This window comes from Prunus persica, chromosome G2 (assembly GCF_000346465.2).
Source record: "Prunus persica cultivar Lovell chromosome G2, Prunus_persica_NCBIv2, whole genome shotgun sequence".
Classification (NCBI taxonomy): Eukaryota; Viridiplantae; Streptophyta; class Magnoliopsida; order Rosales; family Rosaceae; genus Prunus; species Prunus persica.
In genome coordinates this window covers 10,699,367-10,723,730 of record NC_034010.1, presented here as the reverse complement: position 1 = coordinate 10,723,730, position 24,364 = coordinate 10,699,367, and the positions used below count along the sequence as shown (strand labels likewise).

Below are 24,364 nucleotides of genomic sequence, written 5' to 3'. Positions count from 1 at the left end.
TCACCTTCACCATCTCTCTTCTTCACCGATTTCTTCTCTGTGCTCCATCTCTGACGTCATCTATTCCTAAACCCTAAAAGAGAGAGCCATGGAAGTCCTCTTCCTCGTCGAGAAGAGCCATCGGAGACCCTTCGTTAACCTTCTTCGTCAGCGTCCTCTTCCCCAACGGAGTCCCCTTTCTCGTCATTGTCGTCCTCTAGGTGAGATTATTTCAGTTAGGGTTTCAATTTATTTGGTACTTTCTCTAATCTTACTCTGTCTTTTTCTGTCTTCAACTGGATTGTTGTCTCTCTGTCTTTCTGTCTGATCTTACTCTATCTTGTGTATTTGAAGCATCAAAAATAAAAAAATTATAGTCTTCCAGACAAATTTCTTCTTCTTCTTTGCAGACAAATTCATGTGTTTAAATATTCTGTATAAAATATCATGTATAATTTCTTCAATTTCCAGCTGTTTTTGTTTGTGTGTGGTAATTTTCATGTAATATTATTTGGTGATATTTGTGTTCAGTTTGTGGAGAACCAAGGCATACTTGTAAATGTGAATTCCAAGAACCATATTGAGTCAAGTTTGATCCACTATGCTTATAATCTATGAGATTTTCCCAATTTTTGATAAGTGCATGGCTTAGTTTTTAACAAAAGGAATGTTGTTGTCCTTAGATTTTGGATCGATATAGAAAAGAACCTGTTGGCTGATGTGCATGCTTTTGAAGAAGATATTACTTCTTTCACTGTCATGCAACATAGTCTCTACATGTAGTTTGTTTCAGCTTCCATTTTTGGGGATTAAGTAGATGAATCAAAATGTGGTTCATTCATTTCAAGTAAGTTTATGTATGGACAAATGTATGATGGCAGGTATGTTGGAGATTTTTATCTTTTTTTTTTTTTTTTTTACGGAATCAAACCAAGGACCTAGAATGCATGAGTAAATGCTCGGTCAAGCTAGATAAAAAGACAATGATTTCTCCCTCCTTGAACACTTCAAAAATAGAATGAATAATTCATAATAATAAAACCAAATTACTTTTAATAATGTATATTTAATGATTAGATAACATGCAGAGAAGGCTACACTCAGAAAACTGTTTGCTACAAAACTTTATCTCAACTGTTGGTCCTCAAGAGTCAAGACCATTTCAGTTCTTGTTGCCCACTTTGGAAGGCCATAAGCTCTGTTTTTGAGGTACCCATATGCTTATTTGTTGTTTGGTCTCCGAGAAAATTGAGCAAAAATAAAAAGAAAGCAAATTGGATGGTTTTGGTTGTATCATTTTGCTTTCTTTGTTTGAATCCTGATTATGAGAGTCTGGCAATTGTGTTTCAGGTCAAAATGCTCAAGCTTTTGAAGCAGAAGTTTATCATGCATGGGAGTTAAGTAGTATTGGATATTGAGGTAAGATCATGAACTTGAATTCTTTAATGTAGATGTGGTTTTTTTTTTATTTTTTAATTGCTGATGTGATGAGGTTTTAATTAATCACTTTTATATCCAAAGTTTGAAACTTTTTAAAGCCCTTTATCTAGAAAAACTGGGTGATGAATGTTGATTGTTTATTGCTTTTTAAACTTGGTTGTATGTGATTGCTGTATTAAAACTTTAAAAACTACCTGCTTATCCAATTGTATCTGGTTGTATCTCTTTCATAAGGAATATTTGGCTCTAGTGACATTTCAAGGTCCACTTTTGCTTAAATTTCTGAAGGGCATTCTTGATTATGAAAAAACTGAGCAATACTTTAAATGTGCTCTAAAAGATTTCTTAGTTATCTTCAACTTTTATGTGCTTAGTTTGTAACTGTCAGTGGTTCCCCTTTGTTTAGCCAATAACTTGTAATGATGGAGCCGGTTGCCCTTATTAGTAGTAATAAATCGGAAGGAGGTGAATGGATATCAAAATTTTCTAATGTGCTAGTTTGTTCAATTTTAATTTCAACAGAAATTTGCCTTTTCTGAGTGTTTCATTGGTATTTTTGTTTTTCTTTAGCTTCTTGTTAAAGATTGTGCATAGCTTCTTGTCAAAGATTTTATATAGTTTTTCTTTAGCTTGTTAAAGATTGTGCATAGCTTCTTGTCAAAGATTTTATATAGTTTTTCTTTAGCTTCTTGTTAAAGATTTTTTTATACTTTTTCTTAATCTTATATGGTCTTTTCATTTAATTTCAGTATGCGAGAAGTGGGAAAAAGAAGGCATTTTACGCCCAAATGGAATTGGACGAGGTTCAAGATGAATGTGTTTGGGCCAAAAGAAATCCAAAAGCACCAGCCCACTTCTAACAAATAAGCCCAGGAATAGGAAAACAGAAGACTGGGCCTTGACTCCAAAAGAAAAGCCCAATCCAAGTCAGAGACCCATATCTTTTTTAAAAGAACATAATTTTAAAAAACGCCAAAAATAAATGGCAATTACAAACTAAGCAGATCGATAAAAGTGAGTTGGGCCCAGTCTACAAAAAAAACCTACCATTTCTCTCAAAATCCCAGGAACAATGTGGCGGACTTTAGGAACCTATTCTTAAGGAAGCCCACGTGACTATCTAAAAGACTTTGAAAAAGTCAACAATTTCAGACCAGCCATTTATGCTGATTGGATAGCCAATATTGTGCCAGTTCTAAAGAGAAAAACATGAGCAGTTAGGATTTGTGTAGATTACATGAATCTAAATGAAGCATCCCTCAAGGATGAATATCTTATGCCAATGGCAGATATGCTGGTAGATGGAACTGCTCATAACCAAATGCTATCTTTTATGGATGGCAATGCAAGATATAATCAAATTATGGTAGCAGAAGAAGACATTCATAAAACAGCCTTCTTGTGTCCAGGACATATAGGTGTTTTTGAATACACAGTAATGCCTTTTGGCTTAAGAAATGCAGGAGCCATTTATCAAAGAGCAATGAATTCTGTTTTCCATGATATGATAGGTCATTCTCTAGAGGTATATATAGATGACGTGGTGATCAAATCCCTAGAAGAGGGAGATCATGTATCAAACCTAAGAAAGACATTCCTAAGGATGAGACAACATAAATTGAAAATGAACCCCAAAAAATGTGTTTTTGGAGTTCAAGCAGGAAATTTCTTAGGTTTCTTGGTCCACCAAAGGGGCATAGAGATTGACAAAAACAAAGCAAAATCCATCATAGAAGCTCTATCACCCCGGAACAAGAAAGAACCGCAGAGTCTTCTAGGAAAAATTAACTTTCTAAGAAGATTCATATCCAATTCTACAGGAAAAATCCAGCCTTTCTCCTCCTTGCTAAGGTTGAAACAGGAACAGACTTTTGAGTGGGAGGAAAAGCACCAACAGGCTTTTGAGGAAATCAAGCACTACCTCTCAAATCCACCATTTCTGTCCCCACCAAAGAGAGGCAGGCCGCTCAAACTCTATGTGTCTGCATCAGAAGTGTCCATTGGGAGTCTATTAGTTCAAGATAACAAGGAAGGGAAGGAACAGGCAGTCTACTATCTGAGCAGAACTCTGACAGAAGTAAAAAAGGAAGTATTCTGTAATTGAAAGACTTTGCCTAGCCTTATACTTCACTGTTGTAAAACTCAGACACTACATGCTGCCATTCACCATCTACATCATTGCCAATACAGACCTGATTAAATACATGCTAACAAGACCAATGTTGAAAGGCAGAATTAGCAAATGGACTATGGCTTTAACATAATTTGCTTTCAAATATGTTCCTCAGAAAGCTGTCAAACGACAAGCTGTAGCAGATTTTCTAGCAGATCATCCAGGAGAAGAAATTGAAAATATGGATTCTTTAGACATAGTAAATGCAGATCTATTTACTAGAGCTCATACTTGCCCCAACAATCCCATCTATTCAGTTCACCTCACACATTGGAAACTATACTTTGATGGATCAAAGATTGATGTAGCCTCTGGGGCAGGGATTGTTTTGGAAGAACCATTAGGGATCAAATATTGTTATTCTTTCCAATTAGATTTCCAGTGCAGCAACAACAGGGCTGAATACGAAGCTTTAATCATTGGCCTTGAGATGCTGGTGGAATTAGGAATCCAATATGTGGAAATTTTGGGAGATTCTATGCTTGTGTTGATCTCTGACATGGATTGGGCTTTTCTTTTGGAGTCAAGGCCCGTTCTTCTGTTTTCCTGTTCCTGGGCTTCTTTGTGAGAAGTGGGCTGGTGCTTTCGGATTTCTTTTGGCCCAAACAATGACCCCTTAAGTCTGATTCGTTTAAAAAATGGTTTCAAACTTAATGATTGGCCAATAAATGATGCGCGCCAATTCCTGCTGTTGCACTAGTGCACGTCTGCCTATTTGATTAGGCTTCGTGGGGAACTGGGTTCTAACGGCTAATTAAATATGAACAAAACTCCCTTCTTTCCAACTTCCCACGAACAGAATTGTAAAAAATGCCAAAAATAAATGGCAATTACAAACTAAGCAGATCGATAAAAGTGAGTTGGGCCCAATCCACAAAAAAAAAACCTATCATTTCTCCCAAAAGGCATTACAGTGTATTCAAAAGCACCTATATGTCCTGGGCACATGAAGGCAGTCTTATGGATGTCTTCTTCTGCTACCATAATTTGATTATATCCTGCATTGCCATCCATAAAAAGTTGGCATAGGATATTCATCCTTAGGGGATGCTTCATTTAGATTCCTGTAATCTACACAGATCCTAACTACTCCTGTTTTTCTCTTCAGAACTGGCACAATATTGGCTAGCCAATCAGCATAAATGACTAGTCTGATGAATCCTGCCTTGAGCAATCTTTCTATTTTCTTCCTTGACTTTCAGTTCTGTTTCCATAGACATCCTTCTTCTGGCCTATTTAACTGGAAGGTAGCCTTCTTTGATTGGCAGCTTATGTTCCACCAGTTTTCTATCTAATCCAGGCGTCTCATGACAATGCCAAGCAAAAAAATCTCTAAAATCATGCAGAAGTGCAATGATTTCACTCTTGAGTGGTTTGTTCAACAGTGCACTAATGAAAGTGGGTCTTGGATCCTCTTCTGTCCCTAAGTTTATCTCCTGCAATGGATCTTCCAAATCTGGTAAAGAATCATCTAGTGCTGCTGGTGCAAAATCTAATACTTCCTCCTGTAAACTCTCTTCTTGTTCTTGCGTACTCTCATGGGTGAATTCTGCCATATTGATGGCTGGATTCTGCATAAAGAGCTTCCTTTCTTCCCAATATATCAACAATCTTTTTGTAATGGATCAGATTGTTGCAGCTCGATCCCTTTCTTGTTGATTGAGACTAAACATCAGAGTCCTGGAGGTTTAGAACAAAAGGTCTATTCCAATCTTCTAGAGAACTGGCTAGACCATCTTCAATGAGTCTCTGGGCCGTGACACTATAGGGGCGGCCGTTCTGGTAGACTCCAAAGAATGTGAAAGGACCAAGATCATCATGATAGTACCTGGCCTCAAAGCACATGGTATAAAGCAGGAATGGCCGTGGATCGGCCTCTACTATCTCCATGAAACCTTCTTCATTCCAAAGGGCTAATTGCTGATGTAGAGTGGAAGGAACACATAGACTTTGGTGGATCCAGTCCCTGCCAAGCAATGCATTATAAGTGGTAGAAGTAGTGTCTACCACAACAAATGCAATCTTCAGCTCCTGGGTTCCAACTATAACGTCCACATCTAGGATTCCATGAGTCTTAGTGATGCCCCCAGCAAAGTTGGTGACAGTCAAGCGTGTTGGAATTAGTTCCTTCTCTGTTCTGCCCATCTTGCTCAGCAGTCTGTGAGGTAGGAGATTAATGGTTACACCTCCATCCACCATCACTTTGGGAATAGGAATACCCCCAAAGTTTGCTGTTATGAACAGAGGTCTAAGGTGATTAGCCATTTCCTTGGTTGGTTTGGAGAAACAAAGTTGTTCTGCGGCCGGTTTCATGACAGTTCTGCCTGTTTTATCAGTAGTTGTTTGCTGTTCTGGTGCTTCCTCTATTTCTGCCAACCTGCACTCAAAACTTTCTTGGGAGAACACGTCTCCCTCCAGAGTATTTTCTTGCCCTTCTGCTACCCTGAATCTTTCCGGCAAGATGAACACCACGTTAATGCCTACATCACCCTGCAACAGGCTTTCTAATTCTGCACCAAAAGCCTCAGTTTCCTCATCTAGTTCTCCATCATATTCCATCTGTTCTTCCCCATACTCTTCTGTCCAGTCCTCTTGTTCTCCTGTTTCAGGAGTGTAACCTGGTCGTCTGCAGATGGTTCATAGTCTAACTTCTCCTCTTCATACTCTTCAGTCCAGTCTTCTTGTCCTTCCACTAGAATAGGTTTGGATTCACCTTGTACTTGTGAAGGTTCCAGTTGATTAACTGAGGATGAGGCAGGGTGGAAGGAAGATCTGCTTGGAGATTCTGTCTTTATCAGCTCTTGTGGTTGATATGTTCTTTGCGCTGCCTGATGAGCTATTTCTGGACTTTTCCCTCTTCTGGCAGAACTGGTCTCTGGAAGTACCTGTGTGTCACTCCTGTTTTTGAGAAAGGTGCAGTATTGCCTTTGAACCTTCCTTTTTTGCGTTCTGGTTAGCTCCAGAGTTGGTCTACCGCTTTTTCCAACAGAATACCACCTGCCTTCTATGATAGTTTCCAAGGGCTTGTCATTTCCGGGCATCTTAATTGATATTTCTTTCTTTGGCTGCTCTGCCATTCTTCTGCTGCGCTGAGTAGGCCTAAGATAGTCCTTCTGTCTGGTTCTGTCTTTAGATGAAACCGGAACAGAACTCTGTTGGTATGATGTTCCAATCCTGTCAAAAACGCTAGGTGTGGGCTGATTTTGTCTGTCCAGAGTCACTTCTAATTCACTTTCACACTTGCACTTGCTGCACAGCACTACCCCAGTTGAGATGGTTGCTTTTGGCCTTCGATTAGTTTCCCTTGTGACTCTTCTGTCTCTGCTGGAGCTAGCTTCCATCGCTGGTTTGCCTCTCTTCTGCTCTGGCCAATTTAAGTTGATCATGTTGACTTGTGGTTGGGGAAAAGGGCCAATTGTAACTAATGAAGGCTTCTCCTCCAGTTTTAGCCATCCTGCTGTTATTCCTTCCTGTATAACGTCCCTGAAAACAACACAACTATTGGTGGAATGGTTCCAAGAGTTGTGCCACCTGTAATACTGTGTGCTCTTGAGTTCTTCTGGCTTGGGCAACTTGTGGGGTGTCTCTATTGCTTTTGTAGTAGCATCTTATCAAACAAAGCATCTATATTGGTTAGATCGAAGGAATAGACCTTGTTCTGTGTTGGTTTGTTCGTAACAAACCCTCCTATGAATGGTGGTGGCTTCTGGTCTTTTGGTGGCTTTGTAAGAGCCTTGCAGCTGATGGGATGTTTCAACTTTTCCATTTCTACCGCTGCAATCTCTCTTTCCTCCGAGCCTCTGTGTCTTCCTCAGATTCTACCTCAACTAAATGTACCGAAGAAGAAGGGGTCTTGTAGTATGTCCCTTTGGAAGAGTTCCTCCTCTGTTGTTCTTCCCTGAGCAGCTCCTCATATTTAGATGCTTTGTCTGCCAGTTCTGCCAGATCTCCAAATAGCATCCCATCAAATCTTTTTCTCAGAGAGATTTTAAGGGCGGTTTAAGCCATCTGGATGAAGTACCTTTCTTCCATAGGGATTCGGCATTTCATCTTAAGCTTTCTGAATCTGGTTATGAAGTCCTGAGTAGGTTCATCTTCACTCTGCTTGAGGGCAGCAAGATCACTAATTGTGACTTCTGGCTGGATCCTGAAATAGTAGTCATGGAAAACATTTTCCATTTGCTCCCAGGTTTGAACAGAGTTAGCTGGTAGACTGGTGTACCAGGTGAAGGCTTGTCCGCATAGAGAGTTTCCAAAAAGCCTCAGTTTTAACAGAGGGTTATTTTCTATGGCTTTGCACTGGATATGGTTTTCTATTGGTAGGCCTTTCTCCTCTTCTGGCTTCAGGCTCCATCATTTCTTTGATCATTCTTTGGAGTGCCCCCATGTCATTTAAAGCATTGACAGGGTGCAGATTTTGTCCCTGTTCTGGCTAGTCGTGGTCAATCCTGTGCTCCATTCTGAATGGCCTGGGCAGAACTTCCTCTTTATCAAAATCTGGATGATTCCTCCAGTTTGCCCCCAATCTATTCTTGTCATTGTTGGCGAAGGGGTAAACTCCTCCTCTGCCTCTCCTGCCTCTGACTAGTGGAGGGAACGAATTAGGGTCCATCCTTCTAGGTCTGTAGGGCAACACAACTGGTGCCTCAGGCAGAAGTGGCAGGGGCTGATCACGTAGGGCCGCAGGTTGTGGAATAGGTGGAGGTTTTGGTTGATTCTGTTGGACCTAAACTGGTGCAGGGCCTTCTGGCCGAACTGGACCCTCATGCTCTTGGACGGGAAGGGCTCCTCCTCCCTGTCTAGCTTGGATATCTCCATGCCCTGTTATTCCAGCTATTTGTGCGATGAGAGGTTCTCTTAGTATGGCCATGCCAGTCCTGGTGGAGGTCCATAAGGGAGGTCTAGCTATTGGACCACTACATCTGGGTTTGGAATTCTGGCTATAGCAGCCTCTCGGTCCTTCCTGAACTGCCTGTTAACTTGCCATTGCATCATGGCTGTCATGTTGTTCAGAGTATCCTGGCTCTTTTGTGCTGTGGCCTTCTTTCTAAACACAGCTTCCTGTATCCGATTCAACCTCCTAGAGCCAGACTTGAAATGTCTGCTTCCGGTGCTGCCATGGGCTGATTCTCTGGCGTCACTTTCTTCTGACTCCAGAACTTCTCGGAGAACAGTTGGAGTCATGGGACCTAGACGGAAATCGAAGGTGTTGCTGGTGGAGTTCCAGGAGCATAAAGCAACGGCCAGTAGGTTCTCGTCTCTATTCACAGAATTTTTAGATAGAAGAATTGCATCGTAAATTCCAGCCTTCTTCTAGTAAGCTCCATGCCGCAGAAGAAGTCTGTCAATCCAATCATACCACCTCATTGCCCTGTTCCTAACTTCACTCGAAGGGTAGGAACGACTCAATTTCTTACTGACCCAGGTTTGAGAAGCCAGAGCCGTAGAACTTTAAAGGCACAGAGGGGGCCTCATCATCTTCCTTGAACAAATCGGCCATTTCTCCCGGCACATAGCCAAACCAATGAGGACCCAGGACAAGGGTGTTTTCGAATAGATGAACGGTTTGTCTCCCCAGATTGCTCATCATAGAGGGATCTGAGACAAACAGGCAGAATGAAGTTAAGGCACATCTCAGAATATAGAAACCTAAAACAAAGGAGCAGAACTGGAAATTTTACCTTCAATCACTTGAGCATTTATGCCTTTGACCATCTGCACTATAAATTTTTTGGCTTCTGGTTCTGCCAAAACAGTCCCAGCATCCCAAGTCTCAAATAGTGTCTTCACAGCAATACTAGCATCTGGCAGGCCGGCAAAACGAGCTTTCCACCAGGCATCAAACTCACCAGAACTGCAGGAGTTAGGCTCCCAGGATGCATAGAGGCGTTCACACTGTTTTTAATCTTGTTCACTGAGCACCTACAGTCCTCGTGCAGATCTAGATCATCTAAGTCCCTCCACAAGGTAGCACGATTGCAACTCCTGTAAGACTTGAGAGGGATTAGCTGGGGACAACCAAGCTACCTGGCACAGAAGTTGGGATGATAGACCTCTGCTCCCAAGTGGTAATTAGGAGGCTTAACCCCACCAAAAGGCATGTCCCGGGGTAGCGTCACACTCAGAAACCTTTTTCTGAAATCAATTTTTGCTTCCTCCTCTTCCGGCTCCTTCTCAAAGATTCTGTGTCCAGGCTGGAACCAAGGGTATGTTCTTCTAAGTACCACTTGCCACTAAGCAGCAGACCTCTTGGTACAGTGCTTAAAAAACATGAGGTATTTTTCAATAGAGCGCTTAGGCACCTCTGCCGACATTAAGGGGACAGCCATAACCTGGTCTTCAGGCAGAACAATGTTTGAGAACCTCAGTTCTGGGAAATAAACCTGCAGCCAAATTTGGATAATCCAGAATGCGCTAGGTGCAGAGATATTTCGTGGATTCTCCAGAGCGGCGCTATGAAGGTTCTTGTACAGGTGAGCCAGAACTGTGGGGCCAAGTCCCACATCAGCATGATTGTGCAAGGCCTCTGCCAAGAGCTTGTATTCTAGCAGAACTGCCGAGGAGCGGTTGGGGAAAACGAACCTGTTCAACCAGTATACAAGGAACAACATGTGTTGCTGATCCTTGTCCATTTCACTGCTAAACTTCTTTAAAAAATTGAAGAAAGAACAATTCTGGTTAATCGTGGCAGTAGGAATGGTGAAAGGCTTGGCCAATCTCTCTCGATTCTTCCCTTTATGGTAGTCACCAACAGCGTCAGCAGGCCTCCCATGGGGCCTGAACCCAAATATTTGAGCCGAATCCCTATGGAAGAAAGGCACTTCATCCAGATGGCTCAAACTACCCTTAAAATCTCTCTTAGAAAAAGATTTGATGGGATGCTATTTGGAGATCTGGCAGAACTGGCAGACAAAGCATCTAAATATGAGGAGCTGCTCAGGGAAGGACAACAGAGGAGGAACTCTTCCAAAGGGACATACTATAAGACCCCTTCTTCTTCGGTACATTTGGTTGAGGTAGAATCTGAAGAAGACACAGAAGGCTCGGAGGAAAGAGAGATTGCAGTGGTAGAAATGGCAAAGTTGAAACATCCCATCAGCTGCAAGGCTCTTACAAAGCCACTAAAAGACCAGAAGCCACCACCATTCACAGGACGGTTTGTTACAAACAAACCAACACAGAACAAGGTCTATTCCTTCGATCTAACCAAGATAGATGCTTTGTTTGATGAGATGCTACTACATAAGGCAATAGAGACACCCCACAGGTTGCCTAAGCCAGAAGAACTCAAGGGCAGACAATATTGCAGGTGGCACAGCTCTTGGAACCATTCCACCAATAGTTGTGTTGTTTTCAGGGATGTCATACAGGAAGGAATAACAGCAGGAAGGCTACAACTAGCGGAGAAGCCTCCATCAGTTACAACAGACCCTTTTTCCCAACCACAAGTCAACATGATCAACTTAAATTGGCCAGAGCAGAAGAGAGGCAAACCAGCAACGGAAGCTAGCTCCAACAGAGACAGAAGAGTCACTAGAGTTGGCTTTTCCCTTTTAAGTTTTGTAAAAGGCAGTACTACCAATATTGTACTGTGAAAAATTATGAAGTCATCATCAATCTGAGGCAAGAACAGGACTTACTTGGGAGATATTCCTCACCCAAATTCACATTTGCTTGTTTAGAAATCAGTAACATGGGGCACAAGTTATCTATTTTTGAAGTCTACTAGGATTTTTCATTACTAGCAGTGGCACGCTCACACACTAAAGAAAGTTGACTTATTGACCAGACAATGGTTTTCAAGGTAATGGGGAACTTTACCCTACCATCACAGGAACAAACACGAAACTGGTGAACAGAATGGGCAAGTCATGTGCTAGAGTGGATTTGAGTTTGAAAATTCTCCTTGTTTTGGTAGTATTTTGCTTATTTATGTATGGATGGTGTATGAATTTTGGTTTACTGGCAGAACTCATAAGTTTACATATATAGGAATGTTTTTTTATGTTGCAATGGCAATATATATGAAATGGATGAGATGCCTCTTATTTGAGACATAAGCTAGTAATATATGATGTGAAACATGGAAATTGTTTACACTTTATAAGTAACAACGAAGTCTATTGTGTATAACAACCTCAATTTTGCCATAACAACTGAAGTTAAAAATTAAAAACAACATCAGCACTCTGTGGGAACCGAAGCCTATAATCCGAAGGGTCAATAATATTTGTAGAAAGTCAAACTATTTGTTGGCTTTTCACTTCAGCATAAGCATAAAAAACGAATAAGTAAACCATAATTTGCAACACTAGTGGCATCTTTTCTGAAGTGGTAAGTCAGAACACGCTTCAGTATAATCAAAACCCTTAATGCTATAATGAGTATTTAGCATCAATGCTGATATATTCCCTGATGCTATTAAATGTTTAGGCATCGGAGGTCAACGCTCCTTTTGGCATATGGTAACAACTTACGCATCTGCCATTAAGTTTAGAGCAAAGTCATAAATAATCTTTAGCGACAGGGAATGTCCGAAGCGTATCACTATATCATATGCATCGGTTCCCAATACTTCGGTTCTTGGGTACCTTTAGCAACGGAGATTCTCCAAAGCTAAAGGTCAATTTTCCCATAGTGATTATGTGTATGGGTGGTTGGGCGAATACTTCAACACACACTTTACATCATCTTCCGAGAAGTCTTCCTATCATGGCAAGGTTCTCAGGAAGACTTTCGGCGAAATTTTTTGAAGATTCAATAGCTCGAGCTTTGTTCCGGATTTGTGGTAAAGTGGAAATGAGCCGTCTGGCAAGAGTGTTTTCAGAGTGAAAATAGCTGACTGATGAAGATAATATTTCCAAAGAAGATTTTGCCTATTTGGTATGCCTTCGTTCGGATTCGTTTCTCTACGACAGGAAAACTACCGAGTCATCCAACCTTATAGCCAGCATCGGTTCAGTAGACAGTTTTGCTATGTACAACATGTGCCAGGAGAACTTAAGGATGACATCCGGAATGGGACTGTGCTATCAGTGTGTTCACATTGGAAGTCATGCTTAAATATTGACAGTGCATCTACAATAACTCTACCCACTAAGGACAATATCCGGGAATTTGAGGTCACATCTACTTATGTTGTTTGGTGGTCTAATTAATTAATTATATATTTTAGGGAGAAGTAGTGCATCATGTCCCTACTGTGTCCGAGCTTGTACCATTTAATCATTTGCCTATCCAAGGAGAAAATGATACTTTGCACCAGATAAGTGGTTCAGCTGTTAGCCTAAGAGGTATGATTTCAATCATTATCAGGCTCTGTAATTAGAAATCATTGATTCTATTTGCTTAACCATTGCTCGTTGGTCAATGTAGGTTCATTTGCATAGCAACATTTATTAAAGCTGACTAATCATGCATCAACTTCTGAAATGTCATGTGGGGAACCCAAATTAGGTGTTGCAGACAAAACCCTTCGCAAAGTAGTCTCCGTTTTAGGAAACCAAATAAAAGGCATAATCTTGAAGGCTTCATTAGAAAGGCTTCCTTCATTCAAAGATGAGCTTGGCGAGTTGTTGACTACTATTGACAATGTGGGAGCGGACGTCTCATCTTTACGAGCTATGATCATTGCACTTATGGTAACCGCAGTTGACTATTATTTTGCACACTCTATTTACTCCCAAAAGCTATCTCCCGAGGCTCAAAGCGATCGTTTAGCTATAGTTGACTCTTCACTTTCTATTGCCTTGGCACTGCAACAAGCTAAAAAGGCTTATCAGTTTTCCAGACTTGAGTCTTTTAAATCTACCAACACGCATATGGAGGAGTTGAAGAGAGAACAAGAACAATTGGAGTTGATGCATCAACTAAATGAATCACTTTTAGAGAGTGATGTATAGCTTTCTTATCATCATGGTGAGGTTACCCTCTTGAGAGAGGATAAGATTGTAGTTGAAGGAGCTCCTGTATTATCTGTTGCTGATACTGAGACTTTGGATGCATTACGAGTTTCTTTTGAGAGACTGCGTAACGGCTTCAGGGACTTGTCTTGGGAATAGCAAATTTTGTTGTTGTAAACTTTCTTTGCTTTGTTTATATTTCTCTTTGAACTTTTCAAAGTGTTGATGTTTGCTAGTTAACTTTCATAATGAAATAAAAGTACTTTCTCATTTCATTATTTCTTTCGACTGGTTCTGATTCATGGGGAAACCCTTTGTTTTTATTTTGATGTGATTGAACTTGGAATTATTCATCCAAGCTGCCTACGTACCCTTGATGTAAAGGGATCAAGTCATCACGTAGTTCAAGGGAACTTTTTTTTGTGCCCTAACTTTTGCTTGAGCTGCCCTTTCAGGTTTTTGGTGCCGTACGCAGTTTAGGCTCATGCGGGCCAGGAGCTTGTAGTCACTTCATGCATAGTATCGTTTCAAGAACTTTCCGTTGATAGGGCCGATTCTTAAACCGTCCTCAGCTACAATCTTGTAAGCGCCACTTGTGTATACTTCTTGTACTACGTAGGGCCCAACCCATTTTGAAGTAAACTTGCTTCTAGTTTTGTGTGTTGTGATGATAGGTCTACGTAATGCGAGGACGAGATCTCCTACTTGAAAAATTTTGGTGCGGACTTTCTTGTTAAAAGCATTCGAAAGCCGAGCTTGATAACACTCTACGCGTTGTTGCGTTTCGAGTCTCTTTTCATCTAGTGCTTTTAAGTCTTGGAGACGTAGCTTCGCATTCTTTTCATCAGTCAATCCCTCTTGTATGGCCATCCTTAGTGATGGAATTTGACTTTCTAGAGGCAAGACTGCTTCTACGCCATACACAAGTGAGTTTGGTGTAGCCTGAGTAGGCGTCCGGTATGTTGTCCGATAAGCCTATAATGCTTCGTTTATCCTTTCATGCCAATCTCTCTTGGTTCACCAGACAACTTTCTTCAACAGGTTGCAAAGAGTTTTGTTGAACGCTTCTACAAGACCGTTGGCCGGGGCATTGTACATTGAAGAGTTGCGTTGCTTGGAACCAAAATCTTCACACAATTTATCCATTAATCAGTTCGAAAATGGCTTTCCACTGTCCGTGATGATGTGTCGTGGAACACTGTACCGATGAAAGATGTTTACTTTGATAAACTCACTACGTTCTCTTTCTTCACTTCCTTTAGAGGTACAGCTTCTGCCCATTTTGAAAAGTAGTCTGTGGCTGCAAGGATATAAGAATGACCGTCGAAAGATTTGGGTGCTCTCGATCCCACCACATCAAGACCCCACGCATTAAATGGCCATGAAGTAATTGTGGGATGTAGCGGCTCCGACGACTGGTGTATAAAGTTAGCATGGAATTGACATGCTTGACATTTCTTCACATAATCCATGCATTCCTTGACTATAGTCGACCAATAGTAGCCCATCCTCTTTATTTGGAAATGTAGCTTTGGCCTTGATTAATGAGCTCCACAAATACCTGAGTGAGCCTCCTCCATCATTTTGGATGCATCTTCTTCGGCCAAGCATCTTAGAAACACGCCTTTGAATGAACGACAGTAGAGAATTTCCTTGTAATAAATAAATTGAGGTGCCCGACGTCGTACCTTTGATCGATGTCTCGATTCATCTGGCAGTTTCCCATGCTCAAGATAATCAATTAAAGGCTGTCTCCAGTCGTCAACGTCAATGGACAATACTGAGATAACGTTGACTCTTTCTTGCGATGCCCCAAGTGCTAATGGAACGACCCAACGTTGGCAAACTGGAAGATTCACCACTTCATCTTTTGTCAACGCCAACGTAGCGGCAAGGTTGGCTAAGGCATCTGCCATTTGGTTCTCTTTTCTTGGCACATGTTCCAACATCACGAAGTCAAAATTTTCAAGTAACTGCGTAGCCATTTGGTGGTATGTAATCAGATCATGCTTCCTAACCTCGTAATGGGTCAACAGCTAGTTGATCACTAACATGGAGTCATCATACACTTCTAAGCCTGATATCTTCATCTCCGCGGCCATTTGTAATCCTATGATCAAAGCTTGGTATTCTGCAACATTGTTTGGGCAAAGTTCACTTAAACAGAATGAATAAGGTAATACGTGTCTCTCGGGTGATACGAAGACTACACCAGCCCCTGCCTCATCTTTATGAGCCGATCCGTCAAAGAACATCATCCAGGCAGGAGAAACGTCAGCGAAGAAGACTTGTTCGTCTGGTAAGTCATCTAAAATTTCCTAGTCTGCTGGAATTGGATGATCGGCTAGGAAGTCTGCAACAGCTTGACCCTTAACCGCCTTTGCTGGAGTCTAGATGATTTCATATTGATTGAGAAGTAATGCCCACTTGGCCAAACGCCCCGTTAAGACTGGTTTTGACATAACGTACCTCACCGAGTCAACTCGTGCAATTAGATGAACTGGGAACGCTTGCATGTAGTGCCTTAACTTTTGAATAGCAAATACAAGTGCAAGACACGTCTTTTCTATAGGCATGTAGTTTAGTTCGGGACCAGTAAGAGTTCGACTTAGATAGTAGAGTGCTTGCTCTTTATGTGACTCATTCACTTGTGCCAACAGGACTCCAATTGATCTCTCTTAAGCCGCAATGTACAATATGAGTGGTTTGTCGGCAATAGGAGCTCCTAACAGTGGTGAACTCGATAAGTACATCTTTATGCTCTCAAAGGCATTGTGACAAGCCTCATCCCAAAAGAATGGGACATCCTTTTTCATAAAGCGACTGAATGGCTGACACCGCCCTACTAAGTTTGAGATGAATCGCTGAATAAAAGCAAGACGTCCTTGTAAACTTTTCAAATCACGTAAATTTCTTGGCTCGGGCATATCTCGGATGGCTTTAATCTTAGACTGATTTACTTTGATGCCTCAATGCTTAACAATGAAACCAAGAAATTTACCTGACGTGACGCCGAAAGCACACTTCAAAGGGTTCATCTTGAGTTGGTATTTCCGCATTCTGTTGAACACCATACTCAAGTCTTTCAAGTGATCTTCTCTTCTTTGTGACTTGATCACCAGGTCATCAACATAGCACTCGACATTCTTGTGAAGCATGTCGCCAAAGATCTTTTGCATTGCACGTTGATAGGTAGCACCTGCATTCTTAAGGCCAAATGGCATCAGCCTATTGTTTGGCCTAATTTGGCACACCCAGTCTAAATGTTAAAAAGCCATGTCAATTTTTTGACAGCCACCAGCATTCTCCTCATGATTGGGCCAAAAATCAGTGCGCCCAACCCATAATTAGAGGCCTAGAATAACGAAGCAACCTCTTGACCCAAGCAATCTGGACTTTGCATTTAAGTTAGAATTGAAAGCCCAAAATCGAGAAAGCCCAACCCAGGATCTGTCACCCCATGAGAATAAAACTGGACTTTGAAAGCAAAGAAGAGAAATCAGCCCAAACCCAAGTCAGATATTTTAGGCTACCAAGAAGACCCAAAATTGAAGCAAACCCATGTGACTACCTGACTTTGAAAAGTCAGCAAAATCGACTAATCACAAGAGATTTCTCCAGTCTTTATAAAATCCAGAAAGAAGGCCAAAATCCTTTTCTATATTCCGGAAAATTCTGCTCCAAAAACAAGTGCCATTTCCAAGGGATAAGCAGGCTATATTTTCTAAAGAGATAAGTAAGGTGCAGGGAGTTGTTCGTATGGAAAATCAAAACTAACCATCACGGCAGTTTTTGACTATTGCAAAGAACAGGTAAAGATTAAAGAAAAGGGTTAGGTTTTCTTTCAAAGAAAAACAGGGAAGTGATTGCCTTAGAACTGACTGTTGATAGTTTCACTTGCCAAAATAGATAACTTCCTTTTCTTTTGAGTTTTGTAAAAGGCATTTCTGCCTAAAACAGTTCGCTATCTTATCATATATTCTGGCCAGAACTACCAGTTTTATACTGTGAAAAATTATGAAGTCCTCACCAGTCTGTGGCAAGAAAAGAACTTACTTGGGAGATATTCCTCACCCAAATTCACAATTGCTTGTTTAGAAATTAGTAACTTGGGCCGCAAGTAATCTATTTTTAATAAGTCTGCTAGAATTTCTCATTGCTAGCAGTGGCACGCTCGCACACTAAAGAAAGTTGACTTGTTGACCAGTCAATGGTTTTCAAGGCAATGTGGAACTTTGCCCTACCATCACAGGAACAAACATAAAACGGGTGAACACCTGTAACAGTAAATTCCTTTCGGAGTGTGAAAAGCTGTGAGTTCTTCATCCTTTGGTGACATTCTTATTTGATTGTATCCAGATGAACCATCCATGAAAGATAAGGCTTCATGACCTGTGGTTGCATCGACCATGAGCTCAATTATAGGCAATGGAAAGTCATCCTTCGGGCAAGCCTCGTATAAGTCTCGGAAGTCAACACAAATACGAATTTGTCCAATGATCTTCTTCTTCACCGGAAGAATGTTCGCTATCCATGTTTGGTATTTCACCTCCCTAATAAATCCGGCAGCGATTAACTTGTCAACTTCTGCTTTGATTTAACCTAGAAGCTCCGGGCAGAAGCGACGTTGAGTTTGTTTGATTGGACGCATTCCAGGCTTGACTGCAAGGTGATGGATAGCAACTTTCGGATCGAGGCGCCTGGCATTTCCTTATACATCCAAGCAAAGACATCTTTATACTCAAGTAACAGTTGATGATATGATTCCTCTTCACTAGGATTCAGAAGTGCACTAACAAAGATAGGTCTTGGGTCTTCATTTGTTGCCAAGTTCAGTTATTTTAATTCATCCACAGTCGCTTGCCCTTATCTTCTAGTGTGGCAGGGGCATCATAAACTTCATCCTCGAAAGGTTCCTCTTCATCGAGCTCTTTAATCGTCACGTGATGAACAGCTTAGACCTCTGTTTCTTCATCGTCACTTTTGTTTTGTGGACTCAAAGTTTTCCAAGTATGTATGATTGTTCATCATTTTACTTTGAGTTGGTCACCTGAAGTTACATCTAATATTGAGTGACGTTTCATACGTGACGGGATTAGGCTCTAAATTTCATTATCTTCTGTCGAATCAACATGAACTCTATTTTTCAACTCTCGCTGGATTTTCTCTTCAGACGGCTGGCTTGGAACTCTGAGTCTTTCTAGCGTCGATCTGCGTGGAGCTAATTGAATTCCCCTTTGACTCTTATATCCAGATATCCTTTTGAACACAGAGGGTCGTGATGTTGATTCTTTGATGTGGCTAAAGACTAAGGTCTGTTAGGTAGGCTTGGCTAAACGGTCAAACACTGAGTCTCTCTTAATAGCTTTTGATGCGGCTAAAGACTAAGGTCTGTTGGGTAGGCTTCCTTCCGTCAAGATGACGAGACATAACGAAGAACAGGAATAGGCACCTTTTGTGAATCTATTGATGATGATCCCATTTGTCTAGACGAAGTGCTTTTTAACTGCATATCGTCATTTTCTTCAATGGGAGGGCACTTTGAATGCTCATCTCTTCTTGGTATGGCCTTGCCTGTTGAGTGAACCTCAACGGGAATAACTTCAGATGCCATGTCTTCATCGATGTAAAACTTGGCGTCGGTGAAATAGGATTCAGCTTCGGTAAATGGTTTTACATCACCTAGGATTTTCTTCACTCCACCTCTATAAAATTTGAAACATTGATGTAAAGTTGAAGGCACTATCCCATTTTCATGTACCCACGGCCTTTCTAAGAGAAGATTGTAGGAAGTCTTAGCATAAATCACGTGAAATAGGGTGTTTGACTTTAAGTCACCTATCACGAGCTCAATTCTGATCATGCCCATGGCCCTTTGCCCTCCTTGGTTGAAGCCTTGAATCATGAGACGACTTCGAGACAATTCATTCACGGTGATGCCTAACTTCATCATTGTGGACTTAGGCATGATGTTTACTGCTGAACCTCCATCCACGAGCATTCGACTAAGTTTCTGTTCTTGCATATACCCTGAGACAAAAAGCAGACGGTTATGTGGTTTGGACCCTAACAAGAGATCTTCGTAGGTGAATGTGATGGAAGCACATGTCGCGCAACAAATTTTATGATCTTAAAACTCATGCTCCAATCTTTCAGCCCTTCTTGTTTTATTCGGATGAATATTGAGATCCATCAACGCCTTGACCAATGCTATATGTATTTCTTCAGGAAGTTGCATCGCTTCCTCAATATTGAAGTGCGATGGTGATTCCTTTGCTTGTGCTGAGACCGTTGGCTCTTCATGAGTCTCAGATTTCCCTTCTGAGGCATCTTTGTCATCTACTTGATAACAAGTTGTCATATGAACTGTCTTCGTTGGCTCTCTTACGAAGAACACCTTGGGAAAGTATTCTCCTAACATAATTAGAATTCGTGGTCCTTGGGTTAGTGGTCCACTTTCTTGGTCAGAGTCTCTCCTCACCATTATTCTAGTTTTGCTTTTAGAGCATTGGTGTGAGCTTCTCTTTCGCCGCTCCTTCTTTGATTGAGCATTTTGTCGTTGAGGAATGCGCTTCGCACGAGACTTCCACCGAGTAACGAGCGTCCATCCTTCATTGTCATCGAAAGACGAGTCACCAACGAAGTCATTACCACCTCGATTGTTCGGTTCGCCCACCACTTCTTTTGTACACAGATCAGTCAACTAGCGTATGCACCTTGTTGATTGAAACTCCGATCTTTTCGACAATGCGGGCAATGGCACCGGATCAAAGGATCCAAAAACAATTGTGGGAACATTCGCATCTGCGATTTCATCAATGTCCAACTCAATCCTTCCTTGCCTAGCTAAGTTCATAATTAGCTCATTCAACACGAAGCTTTTTTTTACCAGATGGCTAACAATTCGGTGATATTTGCAAAACTTAGGGTCGTTAACCCGGTTCATCTCCTCAGGCCGCTTACATTCTGGCAATTCGATCACCTTTTTTTCAAACAAGTCCTCGAGCATACCTGTGACATCAGAGTCAGGGAAAGGGTACATTTTTTCCTCCAACTCCTTCAAAGTATGTTGACGTCTATCCACCTCTCGGGATGGCTCCATCCTTTTGGCTTCTCTCTTCTTATCTCGGGTGGAGATTTTGACGAGGATAGTGTTGATTGTCATTACTTCCTTAGTAGGCTTCTTGATAGGCATATCTGTCTTTTGTCCAAAGACTTTCTCCTTCTTATACTCCATGACGGGCTCATGCTTTCCTCCGTGGCTAGCTATACTCAACTCCATATCATGGACATGAGTGGCTAGCTCCTCAAACGTGCGGGGTTTAATCCCTTGTAAAATGTAGAGTAACCCCCAATGCATCCCTTGAATGCACATCTCAACCGCCGATAACTCCAAAAGCCTATATTTGCAATCCAAACTTAATGAGAGCCACCGATTGATGTAATCAACGACAGGTTCATCTTTCCATTGCTTCGTATTTGTGAGTTCCATCATACTCACGGTGCGACGAGTGCTATAGAACCTGTTCAAGAATTCTCGCTCCATTTGATCCCAACTGTTGAGGGACTCAGACTCCAAGTCTATATATCAATCAAATGCATTTCCTTTCAAGGAACGAACAAATTGTTTCACCAGGTGGTCACCCTCTGTCCCAGCATTATTGCATGTTTCGATGAAGTGTGCAATGCGTTGTTTTGGGTTGCCCTTTCCGTCGAATTGTTGGAATTTTGGAGGTTGGTATCCCGTCGGCATCCGCAGGTTTTCTATCCTCCTGGTGTATGGCTTGGAATATATGAGCGTGTCTCGGGAAGGTGCTCCGTATTGAACCCTGATGGTGTTCACGATCATGTCCTGAAGTTGTTGGACCGACAAAGAACCCAGGAGGGGTCAACTTTTCCCTGCAACTTCTCATCGGACTCTGTTTCATGACCCAATATTTTCTCGTTGGATTCAGCCTCATGATTTGGTCTTTTCTTGTGTGCGTCTTGACCAGGCTCCTTATCCTGATGCACTTCCCACTTGTTGATGAGAGAAGCAATCTGCGCATCCTTCTCTTCGACCATCTTCGTCAGTTTCGTGGCCGCTTCGCTCATATGGGCCAGCTGTTCTTCAATAGACATTGCTCCCATCACCATGACCTGCATGACCATAGAATAAGACTCACCTATAGACGCTGAGGCAATCTTTTTCTGTTGGTCGTCAGGCGGGGATCCATGGTATGAGAATGTGCTTGAGTCAGCATCTGAAACAAGTGAGAGTGAACGTTCTCTTGAATTCTTTGAGCCAGAAAAACTCCTTTCTTTGTTCCGAGAGTTTTTCTCATCCGCCTGGGAGGTATTCTTCTTTGGCCCCAAGGAGGCCAAATTGATAATCGGTTCACTCCTTCGGTTCACATCTTTCGCTTTGGCTTGAGTTGGTATGGAAGTGACATGTTGAGTTGTGGATATCGCCTTGGCCTTGCTCCGGGTAACGACCCCAGCAAAGTCTTCGCTTGAGAAGGAGGCACTCACACTTTTGCCTCTCGTCGCGAGAACGGTTTGAATCTTCTTGGAAGCCATCGTTTTTTGTGTGTTGATTGATTTTGGAACTGGAGAAAGAGATGAGAGGCAGAAAAGTCCCACTGGGCATGCCAAATTTGTAAACATGAATTTTCTGCGACAAATGAGACAAGAACACGTGTACAAAATAATATTTGTATTAATGAAATTTAGGGTTACAATCTCTGTATTGAATCCTCTGATTCGATCTCCAAAGTGTTCAAAGAAAATTTGTGTTTGATACAAGGGTCATAGAGACTTGATCTTGATCAAACAAGTAGCACGAAGCTTGTTTGGTGTTTGCGATTTTTCTAGGGTGGAGGAACTGGCACGTATTTGTTGTGCTTGGTGGCTCTTCCAAAGTAGGGTGAAGAATGCAAAGAGTTTTCTGTTTCTTCTGAGTGCTTGGTCTGTCTAAGCCCCCTTCTTTTGTCTTGAGGCCTCCTATTTATATGCTCTTACAAGATGCTTGACCTAAATAACTTCCCCTCCTTAAAATCTTGTTTTGTGGGATTTTGATTTGATTTAAATCAATTCCAATAATTTGGCAATTTAACCAGATTATCTTCAATTGATTGACTTGATTAATATTTGATTTAAATCAAAGTCAATCACAGAAGATTCTTTCCCTTAATTTTGTCTTCACTTTGAACCGATTGATGTACTCCGTCGGATGTCGACACGTGTCACTTTTGACAACTAATCTGATTTTGATGAGTCATACGCCACATGTGCGAATTATGAGGTCCACAATTCAATCCACCGAACCCTAATTATTTTTTTATCCAATGGAATTTATTGCGCCAAAATTTCTTTGTCTACAGTTTCCATCCACCAATCATTAGGTGGGAGTATTCAATTAGGATTATAAAGCATTTAAAAAGATTTTAAAAATCTTGGTGTATTCAATTTGGATTTAAACAAACTTTAAAAGAGGTTTTACAAGTCTGGGTGTATACAATTCCGACTTGTATGAACTTTTAAAAAGTTCATTCAAATATGAGTGTATTCAATTAGGATTATAAAAAAGTTGAATCAAATCTAGGTGTATTCAAAAGGTCATATATTTGGAAGGATTTCATTAAGTGATAAATTTTCGTAGGTTTTAAGGGGAGAGCTATAAATAACAAAGGCCATAATAAATCCAACCTTCCCTCAAGTATTTCATCAGACATTTTTCTCTCGCCCTAGCTTTTCTCTCTACAACAGAAGATGAATAGCTTCCTTCCTCCATCTGTGAAGGTATGATCCCTATTTTTTCTTCAATCAATACCTCGTTGGGTTTTTTTTTCCATGATTTTTCTTCATCGTGTTTTTCTTGTTATTAGGGTATAGTTTGGGGTTAGAGTTTATGCTTGTTATTAGGATTTTCGTTAAACATAATTTTATTTCATGTTGTTGAAGGAAAAGATGTTATGAATTTGGCTTTTTATTTCATGTTGGTACAAATCAAGTATCAGAACATCTCTTGAAATTGGATCACCATTAGATACATTGACAACAATGCTACTATATAAAATAATTTTACTTTGTATACTTTCCATCTATTTTTTTTTATATTTATAATTTGTTATGTGTATTATTAATAGAGACATTGATAGGGAGGAGTTTAATAAAGTCATGGCTTTGATGAGATCTCAAAGCAAACAAAACAAGGATGGCCACAGGCTCAAAGTTTCTGTAGAAGACGGAGGCCTACTTGAGCACTTCTTTGGCAAGGATGGCAAAAAAAGTCTCACACATGAAACATTTGAGTTTTTTTTCCTCTGGCAGGCAGCTCATCTTTCCCTTTTTTTTTCCTTCTATCTATTTCTGAATTTGAAGTCTAGAATAAAAGCCATACAAATATTAAGAAAGTTTATTAAAAAATTATATAGAAGTCTTCTGAAAGTCTATCAAGTTCTATACAAATTCTAAATTTCCATCAAGTTCTATGAAAGGTGGCACTTAAACAAAATCTTTTTAAATGCTCTAGAATAATAATTGAATACAACCCTTATTTTATTCTTCTTTCAATCAACTCACCTGTGATGAAGTCCCTCCATTGATGAAGTGAAACTTGATTAGCAGCTACTAAATTTCTTCTCCAAACATGCCTTGCATGCATAATAAACTGGGAATGCTAGATTGATCTAATTGCTGCCACTTTCGGATATGTTGTTCCCCACATAAGTAGGAACAACGTTCAGGAAGAACTTAATTCCATTTGAGCAATAGAAAATCTGATTTAGCATGGTTGCATTTGACTAGTCGTTACAGACTGCTGTCACAAATAGAAATCATGATTAATGCCCTGAAGATTCCATACTTGTGCAAATGATGCCAAATTCGG

At 40.9% G+C, this 24,364-nt stretch overlaps 1 long non-coding RNA gene across 1 annotated transcript; it reads left to right on the top strand.

Moving 5' to 3' along the window:
• Nucleotides 663-2,916, top strand: LOC109947094. Its single transcript, XR_002270086.1, has 3 exons — nucleotides 663-1,188; nucleotides 1,330-1,398; nucleotides 2,169-2,916. It is a non-coding gene; the product is annotated as an uncharacterized LOC109947094 (long non-coding RNA).